Raw genomic sequence first — 10,929 nt, 5'->3', positions numbered from 1 at the left:
ACTGGCAGTACAATTCTACGGATTAAGACAACACAATAAAGGATGTATAAAAATAGATTAAACTGAATTTCATTCAAATCTCAGCTGTATAGAGTATGTTTGGAAATAATTTTGATGAAGAGAAAAATGGGACATACTGTAAAAGTATGCACTGATCCTTGCTGAATCACACAATGTTTAAGCCTGTGAGCAGCAGCTGTAGGGAAAGCCAGTGAAGAGAGCAGCTATGTCACTGTACCTCCTAAATAAGAGCCATTTGCTGGCAAATCATCTTGCTGTGTTGCCCACCATGGGCAACTTAGTGTCCCATCCAAGCAGGAGGCTATTAACAGAGGGTAGAGCTGCTGGTCAAGGCACATGTCCTGGAAGAGAAAGGGCAGACACTTCTGTAACCTTGTTTTGAGAGAGGAGATGGCCCCACTTCATTATGCCACAATGCCCAGGAGAGACTAGAGGGTGAAGCACATCATCTCTGCTTCTCCAGGTTTCTCCTACCCTCTGCTGAGCAGAGTGAGGAAGCCTCCATTTCCTCAATTTTACTGCATCCCTAATGCAGGTAAATCCAGCCTTGGCAGCTGAGGGAGGTGGTGCTTCCCCGCTGATGTGCTCTGTAAGAAATATGTGGAAAAGGAGTGCTCACACTTTGAGTGGGCCACACTTTGGTCCACATAACAGGAAGCAGCAGGGAATTTTTCCTTCACTTCTTTGACAAAGTACCTCCGGTTATTCAGTAAGTGCGGTGTTCCAGAGCAAGGTTATTTGGCATTGAAGAAGTAGAAGATATCACCCCATGGCAGATTTGACCTATCTAGGGAGGTGAATGAGAGAAGATAACCTGGCCGTGCATTGAAATCATCAACAGCTGGAGACCCCTCAGAGTAGAAGAGGACCTGGCTTTCCCAGCAATTGCATGGACTGGAAACGGACAAAAGCTCAATGCTAAAAGCCTTGCTTGTATTGCTTTTCCTAGAGACGATAAGAATTCATTTTTTCGGCCTTTCACCCTAAGTTTCTTGCAGTAATGTGGCTTGTGGAGGCAGCACAGTTTTGTATAAGGGTGCATTTTACTTCATCTCCATTACATGCTTTTGAAGCAAATTTCAGGGTTGTCCCCAGCTATTGCATTTTGCCTCATGTCACAGAGGAGACTTGGAGCATCCTTTCTGGATTGCTTTGGAGCAAGAGAAAGCCAGCAGATGTGCTCCGAGACTGTACCTCATATACCACAGCCACTTGCAGGTACATGGTCCTTGAGAGCAAACAAGATCATCTGAAGCAACCTCCTCCTCCTTCCCATGGACTGTGCAAAGAGTATTTTGACCCACAGATCTGCCCCTGTTGGTGCATGCCAAGGGAGGCAGGCATGGCCTAGGTGAGCTGGAGAACCATGATGAAAAACAGATGGGCTCTGTGGTCCCAGGGACAGGAGAACCCAGGTCCACCTGAGCAGGACCACCAGCTGTGCCAGCCCTTGGGTGACTCTGCTCCCCAGCCCTGCCTGTCAGACTGAGCTATCTGCTGTAAAGCTGGCATGCCTGGCTGTAACATATTTGTACGTTCCTATATGTGATAACAAAGAACGCTGTGTTTTAAGTGAAGGGGTTAAAAGCCTGATCCTCCATGGCAGGAGAAAACAGTCTCAACAATAAATACTAGATTCCTTGGTGTTTGATACTGGCCAACTGCAAGCTAATTACCACTGATGCCTTCAATAGCAAAGACTTATGAGGAGTCACGCGGCTTTAAATGGGAAGAGAATGCCTACTTCCTATTCCTTCTGCATGAGGCTTTGCATTGAACACGTCAGCTACAGAAACAAGTTCAGCAAGAAGTTATTTCCTGTTCTAGCTTTAACTTGCTGAGTAAATGCCCCTGTAGATGCACTGAGTACTGGCAGTGGGGATCCTGTCTCTAGGCCAGGATTTAATGGCTGGTTGCAGAAGTTGCTTTTTAACAGATAATGAATATCCAATGAAATAAGGTCCCCTGGGTCGCAGATGCCAGGGCAGTGAGCGGGAGTGAGTGGGAGATCAGCCACAGATGCTGAACCCAGAGAGACGATGGGGCTCTGGCTGGGAAGCTGGTATATTTATACGAGTAAAAGTCAAAGCATCCCGATGTTTGCAGAGCTCTTCTGTGAGCGGGGGCGGTTTCTTGAAAGGCACTGAACAAAGCCATGGTTTGTTTCCCAAGAAGACTGCACAGAGCACAAATGAAGGCTGTAAGGTTCGCACTGAGAGAGACTGCTGTGTGCCATCACGTCTGAATGTAGGGAAACAACTTAACTCAGCAGGCCGGGGTGTTATTCTGGGAACAAGGAGACTTTAGTTAGGATTGTGCAGAAGAATTCTCTTCTGAACCAGGGCTTGGGTTTGCAGCCCCAGGAGGCTCTGATTTTAGGGCTCACTCTGCACTTTTTCTTTCTCTGCTCTCTTTAACTTCTCAGACATTTCTCATTGCCTTTCCCTTTGACTACTGTTGAAAGACGAAGTGAGGGAGTTTGCTTTTTTCCTTGCAGCATGACTAAGATGCTGCCACTATTGGAGGAAAGCCCTGTAATTTGTGTGCAGGGGTGTGACAGAGTGAGCCTGGATCCTGGCTCCCCTGATAGGCAGTGATGCTTTTATGCAAAGCAGAGCTCTGGGCAAGTAGTGGCCACGTCATTTCGGGAGCAGCCTCCTCTCTCCTCCCTGTGCTTCTCTGTCTCATGCTCACTGGAGCTCATTTTCCACAACATTGCTTCCAGATTGCTCCTTAGAAAAAACCCTGAGGCAATCAAGTCATTCTTCACACAAATGTAGGGTAGATGAGTCAGCATACCAAGCCATAGGGGTTGCAAGGGACACCTGGAGATCACTGAGTCCACCCCCCCTGCTAAAAGCACATTCCCTACAGTAGGTTGAGCAGGAAAGTGTCCAGGCTGGTCTTGAATATCTCCAGAGAAGGAGACTCTGCAACCTCTCTGAGCAGCCTGTTCCAGTGCTCTGTCACCCTCACCGTGAAGAAGTTCTTACAACATGTTTGCGTGGAACTCCCTGTGATCCAGTTTTTGGCCATTGCCCTTTGTCCTGTCGCTGCACACCACTGAAAAGAGCCTGGCCCCATCCATTTGCCTCCCGCACTTTAGATATTTATAAATGTTGATCAGATCCCCTCTCAGTGTCTCTTCTCCAGGCTCAACAGACCCAGGTCTCTCAGCCTTTCCTCATAGGGAAGATGCTCCAGGCCCCGTATCATCTTTGTGGCTCTCTGCTGGACTCTTCCCAGGAGTTCCCTGTCTTTTTTGAACTGGGGACCCCAGAACTGGACACAGTACTCCAGGTGAGGCCTGACCAAGGCAGAGTAGAGGGGGAGGATCACCTCCATTGACCTGCTGGCCACACTCCTTTTCATGCAGCCCAGGATGCCATTGGCCTTCTTGGCTAGGGCACACTGCTGGCTCATGGACAACCTGTTGTCCACCCAGCTCCTTCTCAGAGCTGCTTTCTAGCGGGTCAGCCCGCAGTTATTCCTGCCCAGGTGCAAGACTCTACGTTTGCTCTTGTTGAACCTCATCAGGTTCCTCTCTGCCCAACTCTCCAGCCTGTCCAGGCCTTGCTGAAGATGTAGTTGCATGCAAAGCCCTGTAAGCCCATTTGCTGTTTCTATATGATTCACACACTTAAAAATACTGGAAAACCTGTGACCATGCTGGTGATCCTTGCAGAACGAACATAAGAACTTGGGCAGAAATGGATACACACCACCCCACCCATACTGTGCATTTGGGGGAGGAGTGAGGAAAAGTCTAGACTGCTAATAAATCATGCTGGTGTTGGGATATTACAGTGAGTTGTCAGTACAGTGAGTCATTCACCAGGGGTGGGGTAGAATATGACGTCCATGCTGATGGCTTCATCCTTCTCTCATTTTTCTCTTTTCCTCCCTCTCTTCCTCCTTCTACTTAGGGTCATCTCTGTGCTCACTAGCACATATTTACACCTTTCTCTTTCTTCATTGGTACGTAGCTCCAAGTTACATCTGAATTTACAATATACGGTACCATTTACACATGTGAAATAGCATTTCCTTGTTCTCTTTACTTCACCTACAGCCAGTTATGTCCAGCTCCAGCTCTGAAAGTTTGTGTTATTTTTTTAACTGACTATTAGTGAGTTGGGGTTTCCAGTGCCAAGCCCATATCCCATCTCTTACCATCCTGCACCTGCACTCCTTGATGTCACAGTCCATTTCTTTGCTTCTTGAGTCCTCTGCTGTTTGTATTTCTCTACACTGCATTGCTGTTTTGGAGTTGCAGATATCATATTCTACTGTTTGTTACTGCTTTTTGTATAAAACCATGATTGTACCATGCAAAAATAAACAAGATTAAAACAAACTAGATATAGATACCTGATCAATTACAGAAACTGTTGTCATCGCTTAACCAAATAGACAGTCTACAGGCAGACCATAGAAATTTCAGATAGAACGGATCTGACAAACCCCAGTGCTGAGGCCTCACAAATGCAGCATAAAGTTTACAGCCTGTGGGTATTAATGACAATACCAACTAAAAAGCTACGTGATTACAGCATGTTGGAGTATCCTTCATCTTCTACATTTGTGGGGAGCAAAAGAAATTTGTGTTAGCCTGCTGTTGTTTATCCCACGAGACAGCTGAACAGCATTTGACCTCCCCCCCCCCCCCCACCTCATACACACACACAGTGGGATGGGGGAGTAAATTGAAAAGTGCAAGAAATTACGGATTGAGATAAAGACAGTTTAATAAGGAAAAATAAGGAAAGAAAAGGAGAAAAAAAAGGCAAAAAGAGTAAGCAAAGGAAGTAGCAACTGATTCACAGATTCACAGATTTCTCTAGGTTGGAAGAGACCTCAAGATCATCGAGTCCAACCTCCGACCTAACACTAAGTACTCCACTAAACCATATCCCTAAGCTCTACATCTAAACGTCTTTTAAAGACCTCCAGGGATGGTGACTCCACCACCTCCCTGGGCAGCCCGTTCCAATGCTTAATAACCCTTTCGGTAAAGAAGTACTTCCTAACATCCAACCTAAAACTCCCCTGTCGCAACTTTAGCCCATTCCCCCTCGTCCTGTCACTAGGCACGTGGGAGAATAGACCAAAACTGATATAGACCAAAACTGATGCACAATGCAACTGCTCACCACTGGCTAAATGATGTCCAGCCAGTCCCCGAGTGACGGCAGCCCCCCAGCCAACTCCCCCCAGTTTCATTGCTGAGCATGATGCCACATGGTGGGGGACATGCCCTTGGCCAGTTTGGGCCAGCTGTCCTGGCTGTGTCTCCCCCCTCCCCCCCCAGTTCCTAGTGCATTCCCTGCCTCCTTGCTGGCAAGGCAGTGCGAGAAGCTGAAGAGTCCTTGGCTCTGTGCAAGCACCTCTCAGCGACAACACTGGTGCGTTATTAGCATTATTCTCATTCCAAATACACAGAACAGCACCTTACCAGCTACTAGGAAGAAAATTAACTCTCTCCCAGCCAAAACCAGGACATAGCCTTAGACCCTCTCCTCCAGAAACACGTTTTCCTATGCCAGAACAGCTGCAGTCTCATTGTATTTGTGTTATGAAACTACACTTTCACTCTCCAAAAGCATCATATACTTTTACAACTACAACAATACCAATAAAGCAATGGTCAGTTTCCAGCAATATCTTATTCAGGCCTTCCCATATGCTCTGCTATGCAGCATTGTTTGAGCTCAGCAAACAACACACATGGAGATGTTTAATTTCACCTACTTGCAGTAACACCCCAAGCCCCAGGCTGTACCTACATGAACACCATCTTTGCAGACACATTTCTATTTTAGCACCATGCCTAGATTCCTTTGCAATTCCTCTGACCTGTTGCCCCCTCTAGCACCCAAGGCTTTTAGCTGCACATTTGTGTTGGCAAGGCACACAGCAACAGGGAGCAGCTAAGGAACACATTCCTGTTTGCTACCTCTGATTTTTGTTAAAAATCCAATTATTTGCCAGTAACCTGGAAAAAAATACTTACTGTGCTCATCAGCAAGCAATAAAACATTTAAAGAGCTGTGTGAAAAAAAGCAATAAATCTTAGGACAAACAAAAATACCTCAGCAAATAGCTCCATCTTGCCCATACTATTTCCTGCAGCAGATGGTAATCAGGGCTAAAATTTGTACCAGCTGGGGCAGCAGTGCTTCTGGATGTTTACAGGATTTTTCGGATGGAGTTATAGTAGGGTTGGTATCTTTCTTTCCTTCCTTCTTTCTTTCATGACAAAGAAGAGTTATAGGCATAAAAAGAGAACAAGAGAAAGGGACTAAAAGTATGATCGACAAGCAATTGAAACTAGGAAGGATTACTTATTGTTAGAACAATGCTTACCAAAAATTCCAAAAATTATCAAGAGGAGTGCCTGTTATTTGCTTTGGTTTTGAGAGCCATGCATCTCAAGGGCTGATTAAGGCTTCAGCAAACTGTTGAGCTATTGACAGGGTGGGGTGCTGTGTGCTATGGCTAGGAGTTTTGCTGCGCTGCAATGCCAGAAAGCAGGTGTGGAAGTTCAGGAGCTGGCTTGAAACTGGCTTTGGCAGCAGTTGAGCTGGAGCAGCTTCAGGACCATGGTGACAAGTCACAGACTGAAATACAATAACTATATGGAAAACAAAGAGCAATCCCACAATCTTCTTTATGAGTGGAAAGAGACCATCAATATTAGGAAGATTTTGAAGGGAAGAATAAAACATCTCTCAAGAAACTCCTGGTCTAGATCATTTGTGATAAGCCATGGAGCTTTTCTGCAATTTGTGTGAATGTTGGCCATGGCTAATGAAAACCGTGCTTGAGCTGGTTAAAGAAGCTAGCCTGCAGTTTTGCAGATGGGCCTATTTCCTCAAATGCCTTATATTTTTTTTTTTTTTTTTGCCTCTGCTTTTGGAAATCCTGACCCTTGTTACCCACTCAGTCCTACCTGAGAACAGGCTCCAACTGGTAGATTTACCTGCAAGTTCTTCTGTCTGCAGGAGAACATCAGTCCAATGACACCTGAACCCAGGTCTTGTGATCCAAGCCAGATGGTAAGGTCTCCGTTTTCTCACCTAACTTCTTCTTGCCAAACCCCAGTACCTCCCTTCATCCCAAAATGTCTGAGCTTCTTCCAGCTGCTCTGCTACCCTGACTCCATGCTCTACATAGTGTATTTCTTTCATAGGATTTTTCCTCAGTGTTTCCAGACAGTCTTCTCAAGGAAATTCAGCAGGGGTTCCTGGTAGAGTCGTCAATACAATTTACTGCTGAAGTGACTTTTCCTTAGGGTAGAAGGTTTCTTGTGGAAGGAGTAAGGGTACATAGAAGGAGAGTCCCTGCTCCTTTAAGGGTATCTGGTCAAGGGTCCTTTTCAAGGCAAGAAGGGATAATAACAAAAGGGAGGCAGTGATGCAACCAAATCTGGTCAGTCACACTCATTTATGAGAGCATGTGACAATGTAGGAATGTTTATTCCAGCACGGTCACCTGATGGAGGATTTCTAAGCTGGAAGACAATCACAAGAAACAAACCACCCAGCCACGCTAATTGGTGGGCTAACAAGCTACAAGTACCACTTCCAGGAAGGATGAACCTTGCAACCGATAAGATTGTGAACCAAGAAGCCCACCCTCGGAGGGTGCAGAAATTGCAGAGCTCAGCAAACCCATAGGGGGTATGCAAGGGGAGAAGGAGGAACAAAATGTGTTATGGGGAACAGGTAGAAAAGGGTATGAAAGGGCTAGTTGTGTGTAAAGTAAAGCTGGTCAGACTGTGGGTATGGGTGCCTGTGGTGTCAGCTACTGGAGCGAGTGCAGTCCTAGCTTCAGCTACTGGGGTGAATAGCTATATCCTGCTCCCAGCTGTGGGGTGGGAGTGGTGTGTGTTCCCAAATCAGCTACTGTGGATTGGGACTGGCATGAGTGAAGCAAGACCAGATACTCAAGGTCTAATTCTGTCACTTTCAGTTCTTGCAGAGAGTAAAATCTGATCGTGTAGCACAATAATGTTCAATGAGCGAGAATGGGAGGAAGACTGGAACTTAAGAGTCAGATGTGACTTCAAAGCATGTATAACCCTTTGGAAAGGCTTATATCAGGACTCAGTTCCTCTTTTCTGGGTACAAGTTGTCACAGACCTTCTGGCCTTGGGGAGAAGGTAGAAGTTCAGTCTCATTCCTGAAAACTCTCTGGTAGTAAATGTCCAAGAGATAGAAAGCAGCTATAGAAAGTATAACTTCATTAGATTTTTTTTTTCATAAGTACATGGCTGAAATGCATAGTGCTTTTGGCTGAAAGATAGCTACTAAAAATATTTATTTTTAACAAGACATGCATTGGAGACAGGGCAAGCCTAAAGCATTTATCTCTATGCTCTTGTCTTCGGAACAGGGAGATAATCACGTTAGAGCTCGTAGTGTGAAGTTTGTATTTGACTCTACATTTCCTGTGCTGTTCAATATCTCCGGGGATGGGGGGGGCACAAAATCACACCAAACAAACAAACAAACAAAGAAAAAGCAACTGCAGCAGAGAAGTCAACTTGCTGTCACTCAGACAGTATTAAAAACACCCATCTTAATCCCCCGAATTCAAGTCATCCTTCAGCAATCCACTGGCAGCTAAGAAGAGATCAGAGATACGGCACTCATGTACTGCTTCCCACCATGCATAAGTAAAAGCATCGGCTCCTCTTTGCTCGTCTGAGTGGATTGCAGTCAGCACGAGTTTTGCTTTAAGCACAGCCTGCCAATGAAAGGGCATCTTTCACTGAATTACTTCTTTATTTTTACCTCATTTTTCTTTTAAATATTCTGGAAACTTCCCAGTTGGCAATGGATAGCATTATACAAAGAACCTAAAGCAACAGTTACCACTGAGAAACTGAAAGTGTTACCTATTATTTGATTACTGCCATCAAGCCGGATTGCAAGATCCATCAGGGATTTTTAAGAGGCACGTCAGGACCCTGAAACACTTTTCATTTTCTTAAACAGAAAGATAAAAAGGGCTTCTGTCCTGGCACTCCATTCTTTACAGGATTGCTTCTGTCATGTTTACACTGGAGGGAAAAGTGGGGATGGCAGCTACTTTTTCTAACTGTTTCCGTCCAGAAGTCTATCTAAATGCCCAGGGTATACGAAGGGCCTGTTTGGACGCTTCCAGTGAGGAATGCCGACCAACAGGCTGCTGCCTGTGGAGATGCTTGAAATGGGAGCCTGCTGCCGGCAAAGCACAGGGGGGGATCAGGCACGCTGCAGGCAGAGCTGCTGGCTCCCTTCCCAGCTGCAGGAGCACGGCCAGGTGGCAGCAGGCATCTATTCGGTGTGACAGCTCTGGGGACCCCACAGAGACGGGATCTGGAACGGCACTGCTGCCACCTGCTGTGCCGTTTTGCTTTCAAATACATAAACCCATCCCCGAGCAGTAAGGACTACTGCCTAAAGCTCACGTTTTCCCATTCTACGTGTGTACTATGGCTTAGAAAAAGTCTGGTTCCTCTGAAGGCTTTAATCCTGTTTGTTGGTGGTGACACCCTTCCTTTACTAACCACCCTGAGTATTATTTCATGAAGCATGATGAAGACCACAGCAGTTACCTGACTGAGAGGAGTGCAGCAACTTGCTTCCTACCTGCTGCTTGTGGTCAATGATGTTACCTGAATTCAACAGTGCTGTCCACTGCTGAAGTTTGCTTGTGGTCCACAGTGTGTGACAGAGACGGTAAAGAGATCTGCACAAGGGATCCTATGCCCTATTGCCTCACCTTCAAATAAAACTAAATATTTTCCTGATTTTTGTCATCATGTTGAAATCCAAAGCTATTTAACATTTCCCCAGGTCACTTTTTCAGAATTACTGTTCCCTGAAAGTGCTTTTCACTCTAATTTAGAAGGCAGTTCTTTTAAATGTGCTCGTTGTGTGCAAAATGAAATCCCATTTTCAAACCAGTTCTCTGCAAGATTGCTTTGATTGTAAGATTGTTCTGAAAAGTGATTGAAAAAGTGACATCGTTTTACTCAAGTGATCACTTCTCTGTGATTTATTGAGATCGGAGAGGTATCAAAGCTGTCGAGGCTCCTCCACCTACCATATGTAAGCATTGGGGCAGGAGTGAAGGAAAACAAAGCCAACAGCTCCTCAGCACTGCACAGTATTACCTGTCTTTGTCTAGGTGACTCAACTGCATCTCTGAGAAAGTGAAAAGCCGATGGAGCATTTTGCAGGGACGTGTTGTGAAGAGCACTCTGGTAGTCAGCTTTGATTCAAACTGCCAGGATGCACCTCCTCCTGTTGTCCATTTGTAAAGAACGGAGCACTGTGAACTTGCCCCATAGGGATGGGCAAAGAAACCAACCCCTCTCAGTACAAACAAAGGCACTAAAAGCTTCCTTTGGAATTGTTAGGCAAGGTACACGCTGCCTGAAACGGCTCTTGCTCTGTAAATCAGTGGTAGCTTATATGCACTGCAGGTGTTTCTACCTAAATAGCTAAGAAATTAGAAGATACACAGTTAATAGAAACTAATTGTATTGCCAGCTGGGCAAAACATGTCTTGACACATTCCCCAGACAAGCAGTACCTGTGTGATCCAGATTCGATGGGCAGAGTGCTAATAATGCAAAAGACTGTGCTTGTAACTGGTGTCCCTGTTCTTAGGTACATCAGAGCAGTTGTCTAGTGGGTGGATGTGCAAAACCAAATGTCCAGGGCCTTCTAACAAAGAAAGGTTGTTTGGGCAACAGGGGAACATCCTTATCATGACATTAAGAGGGGATTTCTTTGGGGGCGTTAAGGCTTGTAAGCAATCAGAGGAGCAGTAAAGCAAGATGCTGTTGAGGCTTGGTGATGGCAGAGCTTTGGTTGTATTTGGTATTTTGCTTTTTATCTCCAAAGGGTAGCA

This window comes from Anser cygnoides, chromosome 1 (assembly GCF_040182565.1).
Source record: "Anser cygnoides isolate HZ-2024a breed goose chromosome 1, Taihu_goose_T2T_genome, whole genome shotgun sequence".
Taxonomy (NCBI): Eukaryota; Metazoa; Chordata; class Aves; order Anseriformes; family Anatidae; genus Anser; species Anser cygnoides.
The sequence above is the reverse complement of the archived record's forward strand: the minus strand, read 5'-3'. Positions refer to the sequence as shown.